The sequence below is a fragment of the Hemicordylus capensis genome, chromosome 2, assembly GCF_027244095.1.
Source record: "Hemicordylus capensis ecotype Gifberg chromosome 2, rHemCap1.1.pri, whole genome shotgun sequence".
NCBI classification, from domain to species: Eukaryota; Metazoa; Chordata; class Lepidosauria; order Squamata; family Cordylidae; genus Hemicordylus; species Hemicordylus capensis.
In genome coordinates, this window is record NC_069658.1 from 387874214 (window position 1) to 387886311 (window position 12098).

Here is a 12098-nt window from a genome sequence, read left to right on the forward strand (position 1 = left end):
CAGCACATCTGCTTTTTGTTGCCAATCCTTTCAGCCAATGAGGAATCAGAAAAGTATCATGCAGCACTCAGAGCAGGAGTTTTGTTCTCATGGCCACTGATCTGGAAGAGACTTGTTTCATTGGAAGTCTTTATCTGGAAGACAGTTGCTAAAATGGTAACTCTGAAGCAAGCATGAAGGTGGAAAGCCTATTTCTGCAGGAATCTTGACAGATTGAGGCCACTGGCAGGACAGCTGCCAAGCCAACCTGCAGACAGCCGAGCACTCTTCTTCAGCAATGCCCTCCTGAGATGTCACTGGACAGAGACTTGAAATGTATCAGCAATATGGAGGAAGAGGAAATTAGACCTTCCCACTCTGCATTCCCTTTGGGGCTGAATGATGTATGTGACCACACCAGTGAAACAGAGAAGCTTTTTCTATGCCCTGGCAAGATTTGACTATTTACAATTGGCTTGTCCCAACAGTTTTGAAAGAGATTAAACATCCTGGTTGAAAGAAGTGAATGCAGCAGCAAGAAGAATAACCTCAGATATATACTAAATAGAAAGGAGGAGTTTTTGATCACTGTAGAAGTATACATTGTATCCTGGAAAGCAATGACAAAGAAAAGGATTTGAGTTCATAACAGATAACCCTGTGGACTGCAGCACTGCAACTTTGATTGCTGCTGCTGTTCTCGTGTAAATCTTAAAAACAAAAAGACTCGGGATCCTTTAGCATGGGCACAGATCTGCAGTTCATTTGGTCACTGATGAGCTTTGCATCAAAGCAGAGTAACCAAGTACAACAGAATAGGCACTATACAATGGGGTGATTGCCCACAAATACAAAACTGAATTGTGGTGGGTTCTGCACTAACTACCATGTGCTTCTTGCACTTTTAAGAAGTCATTCATCTTGGCATGAGTTCATGAATAGTATCTGTGAGCCCCAAAGGGCAGTATAATAAACAGTTTTCCAAGACTGGTTTTCCATGTGTGAGATGCTGACAGTAGACTCTTGTAGCAGTTAACTCAGGCCCCAACTAAACATTGCACCTGCAACTCTATATTTAAACCCTGATGGCCCCTTTGCTTCTAGAAGAACAGCTTCAGCTTTAGTGCTTCAGGTAATTTAGAGCAGTGGGGGCCTGCCAGCCATTTTTATTTATTGATTACATTGATATCCTGTTTTTCTTCCAGCATGGAACTCAAGCAGGTCCGGCTCTAAGGTAAATAGCTCCCTGGGCAAGGAGCGTCTTCAGTGAACACGCCGGCTGCCGCCAATGGTAAGTTTTGGGAGGTATAAAAATATGTTAAATAAATAAATAAATAAATAAATAAATGGTAATTGATGGAAGTTCATTTTTATAGTTAGATCCCAAACAACCTGTAGAACTTTGAATAAAAGTTTAAAGATACTTCATTCCTCCAATGCTTAGCCCATTGCAGATACTACACTCAGATAACAGCAAACCACTATGCTCACCTTCAGGCAGGTGGTTTGAATTGCCATCTGGTTTGCCCACTCCTGAGGCAGCTCTGAATGTCACATATGATACTGATATGATACATATATGAATATGTCGAATATGAGGTGGCATATGTGAGTTTTGTACACCTACAAAGATTAGAATCGTTCGGACCATGGCTTTCCCCAGACACTCTATGGATGAGAAAGCTGGACTTGGAAGAAGCAAGATAGAAAAAGCATTGATGCTTTTGAACTTTGGTGCTGGAGAAGACTTTTGAGGATACCATGGACAGCCAGGAAAAACAACAACACATGGATCCTAGAACAAATCAATCCAGAATTTTCACTCGAGGCGCAAATGACCAGGCTCAAACTATCATACTTCGGACACACCGACTTGACGGCAACTAATCAATCAATCAATGTGAGTTCCTAAATGGTTTCCCATGCAGGCACTGGCTAGACCTAGACCAGGGGTGAGACTAAACTATTTCGTTTAGGTAAGTGACGGGATGGCAAAGCATGTGATTAGGGGAGCAAGGATTTTTCTATAAATTAAATACCCATAAAAGTAAGGTAATTAATGTTGTTGTTTTATTTAACTCCTTAATGAAGCTTGTTTGACATTTCAGATTTATTCAGAAAATTGGTTAAATTCCCCTTAGAAAATACTGGAGCTATTCACAGGACCTCCCAGGTGGGGAGAAGGCTTCCCAGACCTTGCCTCCCCCCAGATGCTCCTGGTAAACCTGGTTGGAATGCGCTCTGCACTCCCACACAATCAGCCATGCTATGTGCTGCACAGAGCAGGGCCAGTCCTTGTTGTCCCAGCCTCCATGAATCCCACAATGCCGTGTGCGACATGTGTGATGCGTTGGAGGATTCCTCCAAGACAGGTGCTCTAGGCACCCCTCTCTAACAGCCAGGCTTAAAAGCCGAGCTAGGCAGTGCTGGCCTGCCTGCTGGGATTGGGCCCGATCCCAGCGGTTCTCATGCGCAGCCTAACTCATCTCTAGCTCAGGTTAGGCTGCGCTTGAGAACAGCCTCACTGTCTTTTTGGATTAGGCCAAATGTTCCAGTCCACTTTCCAGGGTAGTTTGATCTTCCTGTCCAAGGAACCCTTTGCTACACCCTGAAGTCATCCCTGACCCAGAGCTGCTTAGTTTCAGCAAGGTAGCTGTATTATGTACCCCCAGGCCATGCCCTGTGATTTTCCTGTTCAAAACAACCCCACCCATGTTACTTGCCTTCTTGCTGGTTCCAGATGTGTTTAGTCTTGCAAATATATGTCTAGCACCCAGTGGTTGGGGGTGATTTGGAGTTCTTTGGGGGGGTTTTTAACTTTCTCTTCTCCTCGCCATTGCTCATTTGTTTTAATTATTTACATCCCAAAACTGGTCCCCTCCAAACAAAATGGCCACTGAAGTTTAAAAACATATGACCTTCCAATTCCTCCACTGTATACCAATTGTGTTTTAATTGATTTAGAACATTTCTTATCTGAGTCTTCAGCCTGAAGACTCTGAGAATGGCTAACAATAATGGAAAGCAAGCATAATAAAACAACAATTAATATGTATAATACAAACAAATAAAGCAGCTAAAGAGGCGTAGTGTCAAGCCAGGTTAAAACTCAATCAAAGATCTAAAAGGCCTTAGCAAATAAAGAAGCCTTTACCTAGTGCCAAAAAGATATCAGACCTGGCACTAGACTAAACCCCTCTGGAGAGACAGATGATTGGGGCCACCTTTAATGGTATCTAAAGCCTGCTACCTTTGGCTGCCTCACCTAATGATAGGCTGCTACTGAAAATCAATAAAGTTTGTGAGACCAATTAAGTCCTACAAACCAGTTAATTGAATAGGTGTAGTCTTTGGCTTCCCCAAGCTTCTTGAAGCAGGAATTCAAGGCTCTTTGAAGAAAGAGCATAAAAGAGGCAAAGCTATGGTCAACATTAGTTCAGTGGGGTGCCTGGAAGTGGAAGGAGGTATAGACTTTTATCTCTGCTGTTCAGAACTAGGAAGACATGCTTCCAGCCACTGTCACTGACAAGGATCAAAACACTGCAGTCCAGTACTAAATCCTCTCTCCTTCTTTCCCATTATCGCATTAATTTAGACTAAAATCCAAAATTAGTTTTAAGAATCCTCATGTTCTGCAGATTAATTGTATCTATGCAGGAGTTGCATAGTTTGTATTATGTTTGTATTATCAGTCCAGCCCCTCTGGTCTGAAGGTCCCTTCACGCAGCCACACTCCCTCAGGGTGATGAAACTACACTCTGCACTGGCTCAGAGATGCTGCTCTCTGGTCTTCTGGCATGGGTTCCAGCACTCTGCTCTAGCACTGGACTGGAGAGGAGAGCTGGTCTTGTGGTAGCAAGCATGACTTGTTCCCTTAGCTAAGCAGGGTCTGCCCTGGTTACATATGAATGGGAGACCAAAAGTGTGAGCACTATAAGATACTCCCCTCAGGGGATGGAGCCACTCTGGGAAGAGCAGAAGGTTCCAAGTTCCCTCCCTGACTTCTCCAAGATAGGGCTGAGAGAGACTTCTACCTGCAACCCCTGCTAACTTGGCAGAGAGGCACGTTTTAACGTGGTGATTCTCTTTATTTGGCGGGGGGGAGTAACTGGCCTTCTCCACCCCCAGCACAGCATCCCTCCAGTGACTGTTGCTGGTGTCTATCTTACATTTATTTTAGATTGAGAGCCCTTTGCGGACAGAGAACCATCTTATTTATTTATTGTTTCTTTGTGTAAACCACCCTGAGCCATTTTTGGTATAGAAATCAAATAAATTAATAATAACAACAACAACCTTGGAGAAGCTGCTGCCAGTCTGTGTATACAATACTGACCTAGCTGGACCAAGGGTCTGACTCGGTCTATGGTAGCTTCCTATGTTCCTAACAGAGGCTGAGCTGGGTCCTGGTCCAGATTACGTCTTCCCACCCACGCAATGCTTGCTTGCAGTTCTAGCAGTGCTGAGCGCCTTCCATCAGTTATGGCTAGAATAATCGACAGCAGGGCCAGATGAGTTGTCCTTTCCTCAAAGCAAGGGCATTGGGGAGGCACCAACAGAGGCTTCCCCGCAAGTGACTTTGCCAGTCAACAGGCACACATTTCAAAATCTCCCCCTTGCGTTTCAGTGGGCCAATGACACTGTTTATTGATCAGAGTGAGAAGCCACACATTTTGTGGTGGTGATGGAGAAGCAGATCCCCACGTGCCTCACACCAGCCAGATGGTCCAGAGTCAACACCGGGTTAGCCCCTGCTGGTCTCTACAATGCAGGGACTTTCCAGCATGGCCAGTGAAGTTCTTATGTCTGGTGGCTGTGGGCCACCTCCAGCCTCAGAGGCAGGATAACTCTCAATCCCAGTTGCAGAGGATTGCAGAGGAGCCACAGCAGAGGAGCCACAGCAGCAGGAGAGAGGGCATGCACATACCTCTGGCCTGTGGGCTCCTCAGAGGCATCTGGTGGGCCACTGTGTGAAACAGGATGCTGGACTAGATGGGCCTTCTTGGGCCTGATCCAGCAGGGCTCTTCTTATGTTCTTATGTCATCTGATGGCAAAATTTGGGCCTGGCAAGCACAACAAAATGGAGAAAGTTCAAGAGACTATTCTGGCATCCTTATCAGCAACCCCTGTATCTGCGGGAAGACTACTCAAGCACAGGTTGTTCCACGAGCTCTTGATATGTGTCACAGTCTTTGCTCCAAAAGGTGGGAGAAGTAATTAGGTGGGAGCTATTTTAGCACTGATTCTTGACTAATAGGGTGGAATTGGTTGAAAATGGAGGCTGATTGGCAAATTGGGTGAAAACATTCATTACATGGGTTTTCATAAGAAAAGGAAGGAGTGGGAGCAATGTAAAGGCAAGTGCTTTGGAGAAAACTTTATAAAGAGTCTGGTTTTTGTTCCACGTTATACTCTCTGCAGAAGGTCTTGTGGCTAGTGCCTCAAGTGTTAGGACCGAGACCTCTGAGTGTTAGGAGCTCTAACTCTCCCCACACTGGCCTTATGCATCTTCCATGTAGATGGAAGCATTGAGGGAAAGTGACCAGGAAGAGCACCTGGACCTCAAGGTCAAATAACGCAAAGACTGGTCTTCCTTTTCACTTGTTGCTGCCTCCAGTATCCTCCCAGATAGATCTTATTGGATAGTCTCAGACTGGCCAGGAGAGAGAGGAATAACATGGCAGTTTATTATTATTATAATTATATTTATTTAAAATATGGCATATACATGGCAAATGTATATGCCACATTTCAACCAAAAAAACGGTTCTCAAAGTAGTTCACATAGCAACAAGAGAGAGAAAATAGTTCCATCCCCAGAGGGTTCACAATGTAAAAAGAAACACAATGAGGATACTAGCAACAGCCACTAAAGGGATGCTGTGCTGAATAGCAACAGTTGCTCTTCCCCTGCTTAAATATAAGAGAACCCTACTTGAAAAGGTGTGTCTCTTTGCCCAATTAGAAGGGATGTCTCATGCTGAAATTTTGCCTTACTGCTTCAGGATAACCAGCCAATGCTTATGTTCATATCATTCCCCCGTGTAATGTGGTAGAAATCAGACATCTGTTGGGTTCTGGGGTGGCATTCAGCTGCTGGGCATATTCTGAAAGAAATATCCACAGAGCAAAGATGCCTTTTCTCTTTTGAGTGGGCTGGCCCAGCTACTGGCTAGAAAAACTAAATGAAAAAGCACCCAAGGAAAGCATTGTCTTAATGGGTCTATATTAAAGATGCAAAAGTAAACAGGCTTTATGCACTGGAAAGAATGGATGAGGACAAAAAAAACCTAATGTGGTACCACCAGGAGTTTTACAATGATAAGGAATCACAGGAAAAAGCAGAGAAGCAAAGGCATAAAATGAGTCGCAATTAGCACACTGTTAGCATTAGCAAGAAGGATTTCCAAAGGCACATTAGAGGCAAAAGGAGGATGAAAAAGAGCATAGGGGAACTGTATCAGCTATTTAGGCCCTGTGTCTAATTTCTTAAATGTTTGTGGTATATGTCCAGGTAATCAGGTTCATAAAGTAGGAGTGCCATTTATGTTGGGTAGGGATGTGCACAAAACCGGTTTGCCCGGTTTGGTTCGAATTCGAACCAGGTTTGAACCAGGAGGGGGTAGTTCGGTTTTGGTTTTGCTCGAACCTCTCCCTGGTTTGGTTTGAATTCGAACCGTTTCAAACCATTTTGAACTGGTTTGAACTGATTTGGACATCCAAAAATGGGTAGAGTGGTAGCTGGCACCCAGAGGTACCTGCCACCCAAACCCCAAAGCAATCGGACACTCGTACGATTTTTTATGAATTTTTGGAAATTATTATTTTTTCTCCTCATAGGGTATAATGAGACTTGAACAAGCCCATTATTCCCTATTGTGGAACACCCATGGGTGCAAACAACCATGCAAACCCCAAAGCAATCGGACACCCTTATGATTTTTTATGAATATTTGAAATATTTTTAACTATTTTTCTCATAGGGTATAATGGGACCTGAACCAGCCCATATCCCCTATTGTGGAGCACCTAGGGGCACAAAGGTGGGGTGGATGGTAGACACTCAGGGGTGCCTACCACCCACAAAGTTCCAAGTTAATCAGACACTCTTCTGATTATTGGTGAATTTTAAAATTATTTTGGAATTCCTCATAGAGTATAATGAGGATTGCAGCAAATGTCTAGCTTCACGTCAGGGAGAAAGGGGTGTCCTAGAGTGGATTGTGGTGGGTGGTAGTTCCCAAGGTGGGCAAGGAAGCTATCAGAATTATTTGAAAGGAATTGGGCAAAAGGCTGATTTTTAAGTGATTTTTGAAGTTTACGCGACCTTAAGGTTTTTCTCCATAAAGAAGCATGGAGTTGTCAGCAAATGTATAGCTTCACGTTGGGGGGAAAGAGCAGATTGTGGTGGGTGGTAGTGCCCAAGAGAGAGAAATAGCCAGAAAGCTATCAGAATTATTTGAAAGGAATTGGGCAAAGGGCTGATTTTTAAGTGATTTTTGAAGTTTATGTGTCTTTAAGGTTAGCAATGAGAGTGGATTCATGGTTTGTCATTGAAAATCGTATATGCTACCAAAGAATCTACACTCAGAACACTTCAGAAACAACAAAACCCAGTACCCCATGGGTTAGCAACCCATGGGGGTGGTTGGCACCCTCGCTCTGGGCCACCCCAGCACCCCCCAAGTGCAGTTATGGGGCTGCTGAAACCTCCATTCTTCCCTATGGAGGAAAACCTTAAAACCACTTGTGGGGTCCTGGGGTGGCCCAGAGTGAGTGGTGGTCTAGTGCAAAGAGGGTGCCAACCACCCCCATGGGTTGCTAACCCATGGGGTACTGGGTTTTGTTGTTTCTGAGGTGTTCTGAGTGTAGATTCTTTGGTAGCATATAAGATTTTCAATGACAAACCATGAATCCACTCTCATTGCTGACCATAAAGACACATAAACTTCAAAAATCACTTAAAAATCAGCCCTCATCCAGTGCATTACTGCACCCAGGCACTGATTCAGGATAGTCACCGTCTCACCTGCGTCTGATGAAAAAGAGAGATACAGCTGAGTGTCATCTGCATACTGATGACACCTCAGGCCAAATCTCCTGATGACCTCTCTCAGCAGTTTCACTTAGATGTTAAACAGCATAGAGGAAAGAGTGGAGCCTTATGGAACTCCAAAGCACAACTGCAAACGGGTTGAGCAGTAATCCTCCAGCACCACCTTTTGGAAACAGGTGTCGAGATAGGAGCAGAACCATCTCCAAGCAGCCCCACATACAAGGTATTTCCAGTAATCACTGCGGAACTGCCTCCCACACCCAACTCAGCCAGCCTATCCCAAAGAATGAAATGGTCAATGGTATTGAAAGCTACTGAAAGGTCCAAGAAAACTAATAGGGTTGCACTCCCCCATCTCTCTTTCTACACAGGTCATCCCACAGGGAGACCAAAGCAGTTTCTGCTCCCAAGCCAGGCCTGAAGCCTGATTGAAATGAGGAGAGCTGGTCTTGTGGTAGCAAGCATGACTTGTAAGCAGGGTCTGCCCTGGTTGCATATGAATGGGAGACTTGATGTGTGAGCACTGTGAGATATTCCCCTCAGGGGATAAAGCCGCCCTGGGAAGAGCAGAAGGTTTCAAGTTCCCTCCCTGGCAGCATCTCCAAGAAAGGGCTGAGAGAGATTCCTGCCTGCAACCTTGGAGAAGCCGCTGCCAGTCTGTGAAGACAATACTGAGCTAGATAGACGAATGGTCTGACTCAGTATATGGCAGTTTCCTATGTTTCCTATGAAATGGATCTAGATAATGAGCCAGGTCTCACAATCAGTGAGAACCGGTTTGTGCAGCAGAGCGGGGAGAGCAGGCTAAGCCCTCTCTCCCCACAGACAATCAGGGAGGGAGCCCTAGGTGGCCGGATCAGCCACCCACACAATTGCCAGCTCCATGATGGAGTTGGCGGGGGCTGGGGAGCTCGGGGGCCGCGCGGCCCCCGGAAGCTACAGTATGCCCTGTGCAAGTGCGCAGGGCATACTGGGGAGACCCCTGGAGCCGGGAGGTGACTTTTTGCCTCCCCTCCAGGGGTCTACTCATGAGTAACCATGGCACGGAGCTGCACTGCGGCTACTCACAATCTTTAAAACCAAGTTTGCAGAGCGCTCGCTCCGCAAACCTGGATTTAGGGCAGGGGTAGTTAGGCAGGTTATCCGCCTAGGAACCACCAGGCTTGCAGCCGAGCCCGGTGGTTCACACAATGGGGTGGAATCAGGCTAGCCTCCGCTAGCCCGATTTCGCCCCATCGTGTGAATAGCCTCCCTATGTTTCCACCAAGAGTGTCTGGAGCTGGTCCACCACTACACGCTCGAGCACCTTGCCCAGGAAGGGGATATTGGCCATAGGCCTATAGTTATTAACATCCTCTGGATCCAAACTAGGTTTCTTTAGGAATGGTCAAATAATAGCTTTCTTCAACAAAGCTGAGACCACTCCCTCTCTCAATGAGGCATTTAGAAACTGACCCCGATGAAAATTCCCTCCCTATTTGATTGAATAAGCCCTGAAGGGCAAGGGTTAAACATGCATGTGTTTGGCCGAACTTGACTAAACACCGTGTCCACATCCTCAGGCACTAGTAATTGAAAGTTTTCCTGCTCTTGTGTTCCAGCTGTCTCCCAGCTTGCTTCATTCCCCTGAGCTCACATGTATACCAAGGTGTTGCACTGGCTCTGCTTTGCAGGGGAGGATGCTGGGGAGCAATTGTGTCAACCACTCAAGCTATCTCTCCATTCTAGGGAGCAACTAGAGCTTCGACAGAAACACCTGTCATACCAGCTGGAAAATCCCCAGAGCCCTCAGGAATCCATTAGTCTATCATTCTCCAGGGGTGTTCCATTTTAATAGGTCCTCCACCCTTACAGAGTAGTATAGCTAATGAGATTGTTAATGAAACTGTTCCGGGGTGCTGGCTAAACAATCAGGCTTTTGGGCTAACATGGGGTATCAGTGTGACTATATGACAGGGTCACATGTGTGACTCTTCATTACAGTGTCAATTTGTGCAAGGAAATGATGAGAAGACAGAAATATGGAACAATCAGATTAATAAGGATAATTGGGGTACAGGGAAATTAAAAAAGATAGATTGCGTAAGGTGAGGAGGCAATAAAATCTTAACAGTATTAACTAGAGTCTCACATAGAAGTGTTTTAGCTTAAGGTCCGAATTGTCAATTAAATCAGCTTAAGGCTTTACTTGAGAAAGGACTCAGATGTAAACGTAAAGAGGAGAGAGAAAGGAGCAAGGAGATTTAGAAGGGATAGGAAGTTAGTATTACTGGTACTGATCTGTTGGTGCATTGGATGCATTTGCAGGTCAGAGTGTGCGTAGGTTGATTTCCTCGCAGGGGCAAAGTAGGAAGGCAAGAAAGAAAAGAGTCAAGTGGCACAGTATGGGAGAACCAGGATAGCTAGGGAAGACAAGCTAGGGAACCAGGATAGTGTTTGGTTCCAGGATAGGTCCAGGAATGTTCTTTTCTCTAGGGTCCTGCTCTGTTGTGCTTTCTCTCCCTCATCTTCTGTTTTTCCTCCTGCTAGTCATGTGCTTGGGTCAGGAGTACAAGCAGGCAAAATCATGCCCTGGGGCAATGCATAAGTCACACTCCCTGACTACAGACACTGAAACTCACATGTAACAAAGAAGTTATGTTCACATGAACCAGTCAAGTGGGTGTGATCTTTAAGAAACAGAAGATGGAATGGCTGGTTGAGAGGTATGCATGGAGTACTGAATGGGTGAACTCAAAAGCTTTATCTGAGACCAGGATGTCTCTTCCTGGGAGAGAGAGGGGTTTACTTTTCCTGTTAACGATCCTACCTCTGGGTCCTTGCCAGCTCATTAATGCGATAGGAGACTGGGGGTGTGCCATGCTTATCTGGTTAGTTGTAGGAGTGATTAGTGAGGCTATTCCCATGGTGAAGGGAGTTAGATTTTTCTCTTGTGAAGGTTTATCTGACCCGGGTCTGCTTACTAGCTTTCTCCTTTTTGCTAAAGCGGTATATAAATGTAAGTGCTATTGCTAAAAGAGGTCATGGGGGTCTCCCTACCGTCATTTGTTATTCTGACAGTGGGCAGTGTTGCCCCATGTTTGCTTGTGCCAAGTGACCAAATTGCATAGTTTGCCAAATACAGGCATGTGCAGAGTTCACAATCCTGTGAGCTCAGGTATCCAAGATGGAGGTTGCAAGCTTGCAACTCTAAATCACACAGAGGGTCTTGTTTGCAGCCCCAAAACAAGCTGTTCTGGTAACAAAACTCTAAATCTCAGAAGGAAGTGATCTGGCCATGATGACAATGGCATAGATGACATATCCTCTCCCCCCATTTCAATCATCCTCCTGCCCAGTCAAAAATCCAGGTCCAGACTGTGCCCCAGTTCATGTGTTGGGCCTACAACATTTTGGGACAGCCCCATGGTTGCCATGGCGATCATGAAGTCCTGAGCCACCCTAGACAAGGTAGCCTCAGCATTTATGTTGGAGTCACCCAGAACAATCATTCTGGAAGTCCTCAACACCAAATCAGAGACCACCTCCATGAGCTCAGCAGGGAGACAGCTGGGCAGTGGGGTAGGTGATACACCAACAGAATCCCCACCCTGTCCCCAGAGTCCAACAGCAGGTACAAACACTCTCAATCAGCACTCACTTGGACAGGGGGCCTAGAGAGGAAAATAGAACTTGTATAAATTACAGTGACCCCGGCCCCCTGGCCCATGCTGATGCGGCACTAAATACCCAGGTGGACACAGTGGGAAAGACTAATCTCTCCCAGCTCCCCCCACCCCCAGTTCTCTGTAATACAAACCCGGTCAGCTCCTTCCTTCACAATTAAATTGTGGATCATAGACACAGCTGGTTTGGAAAAGTGAATAGAGCAAGGTTTTTCTCCTATAACGCAAGAACTTGGGGTCTGTTTTAGCAGTTCCACTCCCTGCTGAGCTACAGGGTGTTTCAGCTCATGCTCGACCCTTTCAGTCCCTATGTGGGACTAGTGTATATTCTACAGCCCACATGGAAGGCTTCCTATAACAAGCAGGGGGAAACAGGTAACTGCCTTTCCCCAGGATA